Source organism: Calidris pugnax, unplaced genomic scaffold, assembly GCF_001431845.1.
Source record: "Calidris pugnax isolate Ruff unplaced genomic scaffold, ASM143184v1 scaffold42, whole genome shotgun sequence".
NCBI lineage: Eukaryota > Metazoa > Chordata > Aves > Charadriiformes > Scolopacidae > Calidris > Calidris pugnax.
In genome coordinates this window covers 314,470-322,360 of record NW_015090920.1, presented here as the reverse complement: position 1 = coordinate 322,360, position 7,891 = coordinate 314,470, and the positions used below count along the sequence as shown (strand labels likewise).

At 39.9% G+C, this 7,891-nt stretch overlaps 1 protein-coding gene across 3 annotated transcripts in view; it reads left to right on the top strand.

Annotated features, from left to right (window-relative positions):
- Positions 1-7,821: 7,821 nt before the first annotated feature.
- The window catches only part of PTPN13 (protein tyrosine phosphatase, non-receptor type 13 (APO-1/CD95 (Fas)-associated phosphatase)), a 129,131-nt gene continuing 129,061 nt past the window's right edge, over positions 7,822-7,891 (top strand). For 2 of the 3 annotated variants that reach the window (XM_014950048.1, XM_014950046.1), the window contains exon 1: positions 7,822-7,872. The gene's annotated coding sequence lies outside the window, so the exon portion shown is untranslated. The remainder of the gene's footprint in view (positions 7,873-7,891) is intronic. The other variant, XM_014950047.1, reaches the window with a different exon arrangement.

Here is a 7,891-nt window from a genome sequence, read left to right as displayed (position 1 = left end):
AATGGGATAAATTACAGAGATGTGGACAACACAATCAAATCCTAGTACCAGAAACAGAGAAAAATTATACGTTTTCTGCTTAAATGGGAATTAAACACTTTAAAAAGCTCTGCTCACCTGTCACAGTCTTTACAGCTAGCCCTCCCATGCACATCTACCTCCATGGGCCCCTGGCACACAGTCAGCTCAGCCCCAGCAACTCCAATTTCAACTGAGCATGTCCAGTTTGTTAGCTAATTATCTAGCCCCAGCAGCTCCTGCTTTCAAATGGCAGTCTTCCTGTGGGGAGCAGGCAGAAGGAGAAGCTATGGCCTGAATTCTCCTTACCTGATCAGGGTGTATGTACTGTCTTAGATGCATGATAAAGGACCACTTGGTGATTTTGCTGGGGTACAACCTCTGGCTCTGTTCACTGATGAAACTGTGCCACGTACTGCCATGGTTCACTGGGAAAAGAGGATGTAGAAAGTGCTCGAGAATTTAATGAGGCTACGAAAAGGAAGGTACCACCACATGGTGCTGCATCGGTCCACCCTGTATTGCTGTTTCTCATATTAATGGATTCAGCCATTGTTGTGTGGTGAATGACAATGACTGATTGTAATTGACATAAGATGCATTCTGTGAGTGCAAAGTAGTTGGATTGTAATTAGTCATGTGGTAAGTATACATGGTACATTTTATGCTTAGGTTCTTAAAAATGCAAGCTGCCAAACAAAGAAAATGAGATACAGTTTTTCTTTGATTTTTAGGTGGCATGGGTAAATTAGTTAAAGTAATATCAAGCCAAAGAGTTGCAACCTCAGAACAATGGAAGTTACTCAAAAAACCAGAACATTCTTACACTGACTGCACTCGTACACACTAAATTCTGTTGCAGATGTAGCCTGAAATGCTCCTTGTGTGCGATACCCTGTAATTTCTAAACATGCTGAGTAGATTTTATTTAAAAGCATAAACTAGTAGTTCCACCATAAGGAAGTATTTTACAAAGCAGCCCTTTGAAATTTAAATAAGATAGTCTTCAACCTAACAATCCCTACAGTTGCAGAGAGACAAGGGCATGTTTTAGATTCAAAATAGTACAGGTCATATTATGAAAGGTAGTGAAGTGAAAACAAATTAATAACTATTGCTATGTGTAGCCAGAATAAAACCTTCCAGAGACTAAGCGAGAGTCTGATTCCTTCTAGACTACCAGCTCTGCTGTAGGAAGAGTGTGGGACTGGAATTCAAAACTTCCAGTACTTTGCACCAAATTTCCTGCATAACCCTGAATATAGCAGTTTTTCCTTCTTTGAAATGTGAACAGGATTACCTTTCCATACATGTTGCAAGATTTAGCATATCAGTATAGTGACATGCTTTGAAAGCTTCAAGAGCCAGGAGTTATAGATGTCAAAATATTGTCAGGATAGAATGACACATGAAAATATATAACTGGGATTATGAAGACAAAATTGAAAATTAAGCACTTCATTAACCCTTGAACCAAATTGTCAAGAATTCCCCTTGATTAAACAATGACCTGCCTTTTAGAAGCGAGCACCTTTTCCAAAGGTGTGATTCTACTGCGAACTGTTTTCCATCTCTGCTTGTTTATGACCGGGGGATACTAAAGAAATTTCTCTTTGAGGCTAACGACTGTTATAAATTCTGTTGAAGATTTCCACTTGTGGAAATATATGGTACAACAGTAACATAAAAAGGACTGTCCAGCATGCTTCATACTTCAAAGACCATTTCCAGTTAACAAAGCAATAAAATGTTATTAAGAGAAGCAATGTGATACAGCTAAACAGAAGTAGGAAAGAAGTGTCATAAAATGATAATATGTTAATCAATAGAACTATTTTAATCACCAAAGTAAATGTGAAACTTCTACAGATGCTCACATGCAATTCTTGCAGAAGTCAACTAGAGTGGCTAGTATGCTGAGGATAAAATACACCAAAAAAAGAGGGATGCCACTTAGGTCTGTGAGTTGTTCTCGTCTTGAAAAGCAAGTGTCTTTTTTTTTTTTTTTAAGACATTTGATTTAAAATCCATGAGATCAAAGCTAATTGGTAATGAATTACAAAAAAAGTAACAATACCAGGGTAGCTTGTTGATGATTGAGAAAGCAAGGTAAAGTCCTGAAAAAATGCCTGCACAAATGCACAAGTATGTACAATTATTCCAATAAAAGTTAAAAGTAACCCAGTTCAGTGGGCATAACTATGGGAAAAGATTGCAACTCCTGGTGTGAAACTTGTCAAACTTTAGTTTGACAAAGTAAGTATTGTTTGGTTAGATAAAAAACTATGATCAGATACCCCAACACATAGCTTTTTAAAAGCTCAGTTTTGTACAACTTAAAAAAAATATATTAAAATAATCCTTATTCTTATGTAAGAACAGAGGCATTTCTTAGGAATACAGCAGATTTTTGGTCAAATTAATTCACAGCTTTTTTATGGCAAATGTGAGTAGAAATGTAAATTTTAGTAATTTATAGAGTAAATAGGGGAAACAATAACTGTCTCCTACTAAGTCAGATTATGGTCTCTGCAGCATAAATGTAAATCTGGAGTAACTCCACAGATTTCAGTGTAATTGCTCTGGATTTACTCTGGTGGAACTGTTGTAGAGAATGATACCGATAAGGGGTAAATCTCTCAAGAGATTTACAGACAGGTAGAAGAGATTTTGGTGAATATGGAAATTCTAGCACCATTAACGGGAGTACAGTATTTCTAAGGCATTAGACATATATTCTAATTTTTGTTTTCTTTTCACTCTTTGGTAGTACTTTTACTAGTTTTTACGGGGATTCTACCTCTTTAATTCTGTGATTCTCTCACTCTGCTTACCTGGAGTCTATTTTCAGCCTTTTTTGCTGGCTGTTTGAAAGCATTTCATGATTCGACAGACGTGTGTCTCTTACCATTATCTCTTCATTCATGGATATTTTAATCTTTACCAAGATCTTTCATAACCTGTAATGTCAGCCATCTCTTTGTGTATGTTTTGCTGCTAGCAAAAAATGCTGACCCAGGTTTTGTCCCCAAAAAGATGGCACTGGGAATATAAAAAGCATGAAGAAAATATTAAGCACAACTTCCAGGACCAGAAAGTTTGTTGCACTGTTGCTACAACCTTGCATGAATGTTACAATGACAGAAACTGCAAAAAAATCTCTTAGATGTCAACAAAGAAAATCAGTGGTAAAAAATGTTCTGGAAAAAAGTTGGGTTATGTTAACTCGGTTTGTATTTCTTTTACTGCTTTTGTTACCTTCTAATGACGACTACTGCAATTAGTACATTCAGTTCCCATCCTTTCCAATTAGGTTTAAGATCAGGCATCTGAATATGCACATACTCACCAGTCAAAAATAGTGAAATTATACAATCCTTAAGGATTACCATAAAAAACTTAGTTTCCAGTCACTTCTATCACCTTAGAAAAGCGAGATTTGATTAAGCAGAAAAATTTATGTGAGTAGCCTTAGGCCCTTCAAAAACTCTGGAAGTCCAATAAATTACTGCATGAGCTGTAAATGCTGGATCTACATGTTAAGATTGTTTGCCTGCAGACATTTGCTTACTGACGCTGTCATTGTGCACCATGTCACTCCATGACACTACAAACAGAAATAAAGGATGACCCCCAAATTAAAGAATTTAGCAAGGGAAAAGCAGAATTTTTTGTTGACATGCAAGTACTGAAGATCAGTGCAAAGTATAAAGCAGAAATTTTTACAAGTCAGAGCCTTCCCTGTTCAAGGGAACTATGAAGCTCTTACTGTGTTCATCAGAAGTCACACTAAGCACCCACACACAGGATGCTGCTAAGTTGCACTGCAGTAGTAGAACAATGAATTTGTTGAAAATAAACACAATGTTTTTAGATGTTGGAGAGCTGCAACAAAGGAATATTCAAAACCCAAACTGTCTGCCTGGCCTTTAAAATTTGGTTAGATGAGAGTAACAATTATGGAATTATAGAAACACTACAATTTTGGAAAAAATTATCTCTTCTCTGTGCCTCCTCCCCCCCGCAACCGGTCTAGACTTTGGTTTATCCCTCCTCACAATCTAGCTACTGTTGATGTGAGAGCCTTTTCTTCAAAACAGGCTGTAGTCTGGGACAGCCTTTGTGTATTTCTGAAGCCTCGGAGACCCTTCATCTCATTTCAAATCTCAAATGAAAACTATTCCTTTTCTCCTACTCCCTCTATACATTTTAATGTCTCTCTTCCGCTTCTGTGATTTAACTCTTGACTGCAATACTCCCAAACAAAACCTTCATTAAGATAGACTCCAAAGTTAAATGCAGAACGGACCTGTTTGAACAAGTAGTTTCTGTCCGGGCAAGATTGTTCTCTACCGTATATTTACTACTATTTCAACCAGTCTGGTTTTAAGTATCTACAGCTAATTAGCTACTGTAAATTAGATTTTCTTGATGATTATGAGCTGTAAATCTTAGTATAAGAAATATTTTCCTAGTAAAATCTCTATTTTTTTGTCTGTTTTACATGGCACATATGTAGCTATGTTCCCAAATATATTTCAGGCCTTTTTTATGCAACTGTACCAATCTAGGTCAACAAGCACACTTTCAACCTCACTGACATTACCCTACCAAACAGATTTCATTGCAGACGAGGACCGAAAATACTTCCTCTCACTGGCATTCAGCCTCATTAAATGTTTGTAGGCAGTGTTCTCCCTGTCCTTTGATTGTCATTTAGCCAAAGAACAAAAAATGGCTAATAGCTCTAAAGGGATTTGTGAATCGAGTCGCCAAACTTCAGACACCACTTATTTTGTACTTTTTGAAAATAAGGTCCCTGTTTGGGCACCAAAACTGGGAGACGCCCCAAATTAATTGTCGCTTTTGAAAATCAGTCAGTCACTGCACAAAGTCTTACTCTTTCTCAGAGATTTAATCTTTGTGGTAGCTATTTCTCTTTGCTGCTTCTTTCTGAGCAACTCATATCATTTCCTTGGCATCCTTTAATAATATAAGGACAATCTCTAATACCCTAATACACTAACTCAAAAAGAAGGTGCTTTGTGGGCCAAGAACTTGTGTGAATTGCACCCATGTGCAGTTATGCTGGACTTTTTTCTTTCTTTGTTAATGTTTTTCCTGAGTCGCAAAGTGTGAATTGTCAGACTCAGTCTTCCTCTAAACTGACCTTGGCATGTACTCTGCAGCGTGCCACACAATTTCTGACTCCTCAGCTACCCATAAGCATGAGATTAAGGGAGGATTCTAGTTTTTGTACAGGTTTTGCCTTGATGTGTAGTCAAGGTGTGGCTAGACACGCATCCCAAACTAGGAACTTGGAGGTGCTCTTGAATCCCCCATCTTAGATAGAGAGGCAGACCTGTTGATTAAGGAAGTTTCAACAAGAACAGCAAATAATGTAATTTGGTGGGTTTTTTTCCCTAAGAAAAGTTGCACTACAGTAAGCAAAAGCTATGAGTAAATGATGTGAGATTTTGGTGGTGGAGTAACTGGTATACTATATTTATTTGCCAGAGAGTCTCTGCAGAGGAAAATTTAACGTTTGTAAGTACTGTTAGCATGGAAAGTTCCTCTGAACAGCTAAGGAAAAGGTCACACTCGGGAATCCATGAAGTTAAGTACTGTCAGTCTTTGCAGTAAATGTACGTTGCATTCATGACAAATGGCAGAAGTACCACACTGACAAAAGCCATTTCATTTTTCCACAGTGGAGGCAGTCCAAGGCATCAGGCTCTGTGCACAATGTGTTATGTCTTTCTTTTAGTCAGTGATGTAAGAAGTTTCTCAAGTTATGACAGTGTTTTCCATATATTTGCATCCCTGTAAAATGCACAGTAGGTGAAGATGGAAATTATATTTTCCATTGATCCCAAGCTTCAAGTTTCCTTGTTGAAGATGTCTAATTTAGAAAAAAATAATCAAATAGTCTAATGAGATAATAGTTAAGGCATTCACATACATTTACAAGGCTAAGGTAAATGCTGTCCCAAACCGATGCTCATTAGTATAATGAAGAACAAGGAACTAAGTCTTCTTTGGAGGAAAGTAAATTACAATTAAATTTGCAGTCTTTTATGAGAGGTGACTTTTTGGGGAGGAGACTTCCATATTCAGAGGCATATTCCAGTACAAGAGGACAATATTACCTTATTACGTAGGTTGGGTTCTAACACACCTGTAAGTCCTTTTTTACCCATTCTGTTTACTTGAATTAATAATGTATCTTTGCAAAAAACCATATTCCTACAAAGAGTGCTTTCTGTGCCCCATCTTCAAATACAGTAAAAAAGACAGAATATATAGTAATATGGATTATAGAAACTATAAATTGACCTGAGGCATGGAAGTAGAGTTTTAGGATAAAATCTACTACAATTATCAACATCCATTAAAAAAATTAAATTTTTACTTCAGTTAGGCACTAACCTGTAGAAAGATGAGGTGGACCCTTACCATGGGATGTACAGAGACCAAAACGAACTCTTGTTGGAAATGCATATACCAATATATTCAGTTCACCTTAAAATTTAAGTAGATAGTTATCAACTTAAAGAACTTGTATTACAAGAAAATAATATTTGAATTACATAACTAACAACATCTTAGATTACTGTAGCTTCTTAAAATGTTAATTAGTCCTACTACTCATCTTTATTTTTGTTATGACAACACAAAGTCACCAACACTATTACTTATGGCAGACTTACTTTCATGTTGAGTCCTTAATACTTTACTTAGTACAAAGGAATTGGGATTTAGTTATGAAACAGTTACAGCCAAACATTTTTACTTATTCTAAAGCAACCAATATATTTTTTTTAAATAGAAGCGATTCTTCTAGACTATCAGTCTGAAAAAGTTCATTTTCACAGAACCTGAATTTGGGGCCACACCTGTGGCGACAGTATTCTTTGCAACTAAAAGAACTTTTTCTGCCCTGTGAGTATGTCCTTGGCCAGTCTGTCTCCACACAGGAGGGAGCTGGTGCCGAAACCCCAGAGGAACCCACTGGAGAAGCTCCAACCCCACGGCGCAGGTGGTCAGTCCGTGCCCGCAGTGGGTCTCACATTCGAAGTGGAAAAAAGCCTTATTATCAAAAAAAACCTGACACAACCCTTTTCACCTAGCCAAGCAGACCTTTTCCTCACCACAATTGGTCTGACAGGCTCAAAACAATCGGCCATATTTGAAAACTTTGCCATCAAGGCTTTTGTTTGTGTAAGTTTGCTTTGTGCAACTTTTTTTTCTTTTGTGTGTGTCTTTCTCACCCCCGAACCACGCAGCAGGGGTTTGAGCAGCGATGGGAGAGGGAACCCGTGGTGACGATGTCCCCTCTCAGGTCCCTCAGGGACGGGTGGCTGTGCGAAGGACACCGGAGTCCTCCACAGCGGAGAACCAAGGCTGCCGGTTTAAGCGCCAAGGACCGGGAGCAGCCAGGAGTAAGATCATTCCCGAAAACAAAACCTTTGCCTTTGGGGCCAAGAGCAGGCTGCCGTTACCAGCGCGGCCCTCTACCCCCGAGAGAGCCCGGTGTCAAGTTACCTTCGAGCTCCGGCCGAACACTGGAGGGGGGCCGGGGCCGGGGCCGGGGCCGGGGCCGGGCGGGGCGCTGAGGGCGGGCCAGGGCCGGGCGCTGAGGGAGAGGGCGGGCCGGGCCGGGCCTGTGTCAGCAGCTTCCCCGCCGCCTCGGGGGCGCAAGGGAGGGAGCGGCCGGCGGGGGCGGAGGGCGGCTGCGCGGCCGCCTCCCCGCGCTGCTGGCGGCCCTGAGGGGGCAGCAGCCGGCGAGAGCGGCGTGGAGCGGAGCGGGTCAGCGGGAGGGCCGAGCCGCGCCGGTGGGGCCGGGCGGTCGCGGTGGGTACCCGTCGTCCGC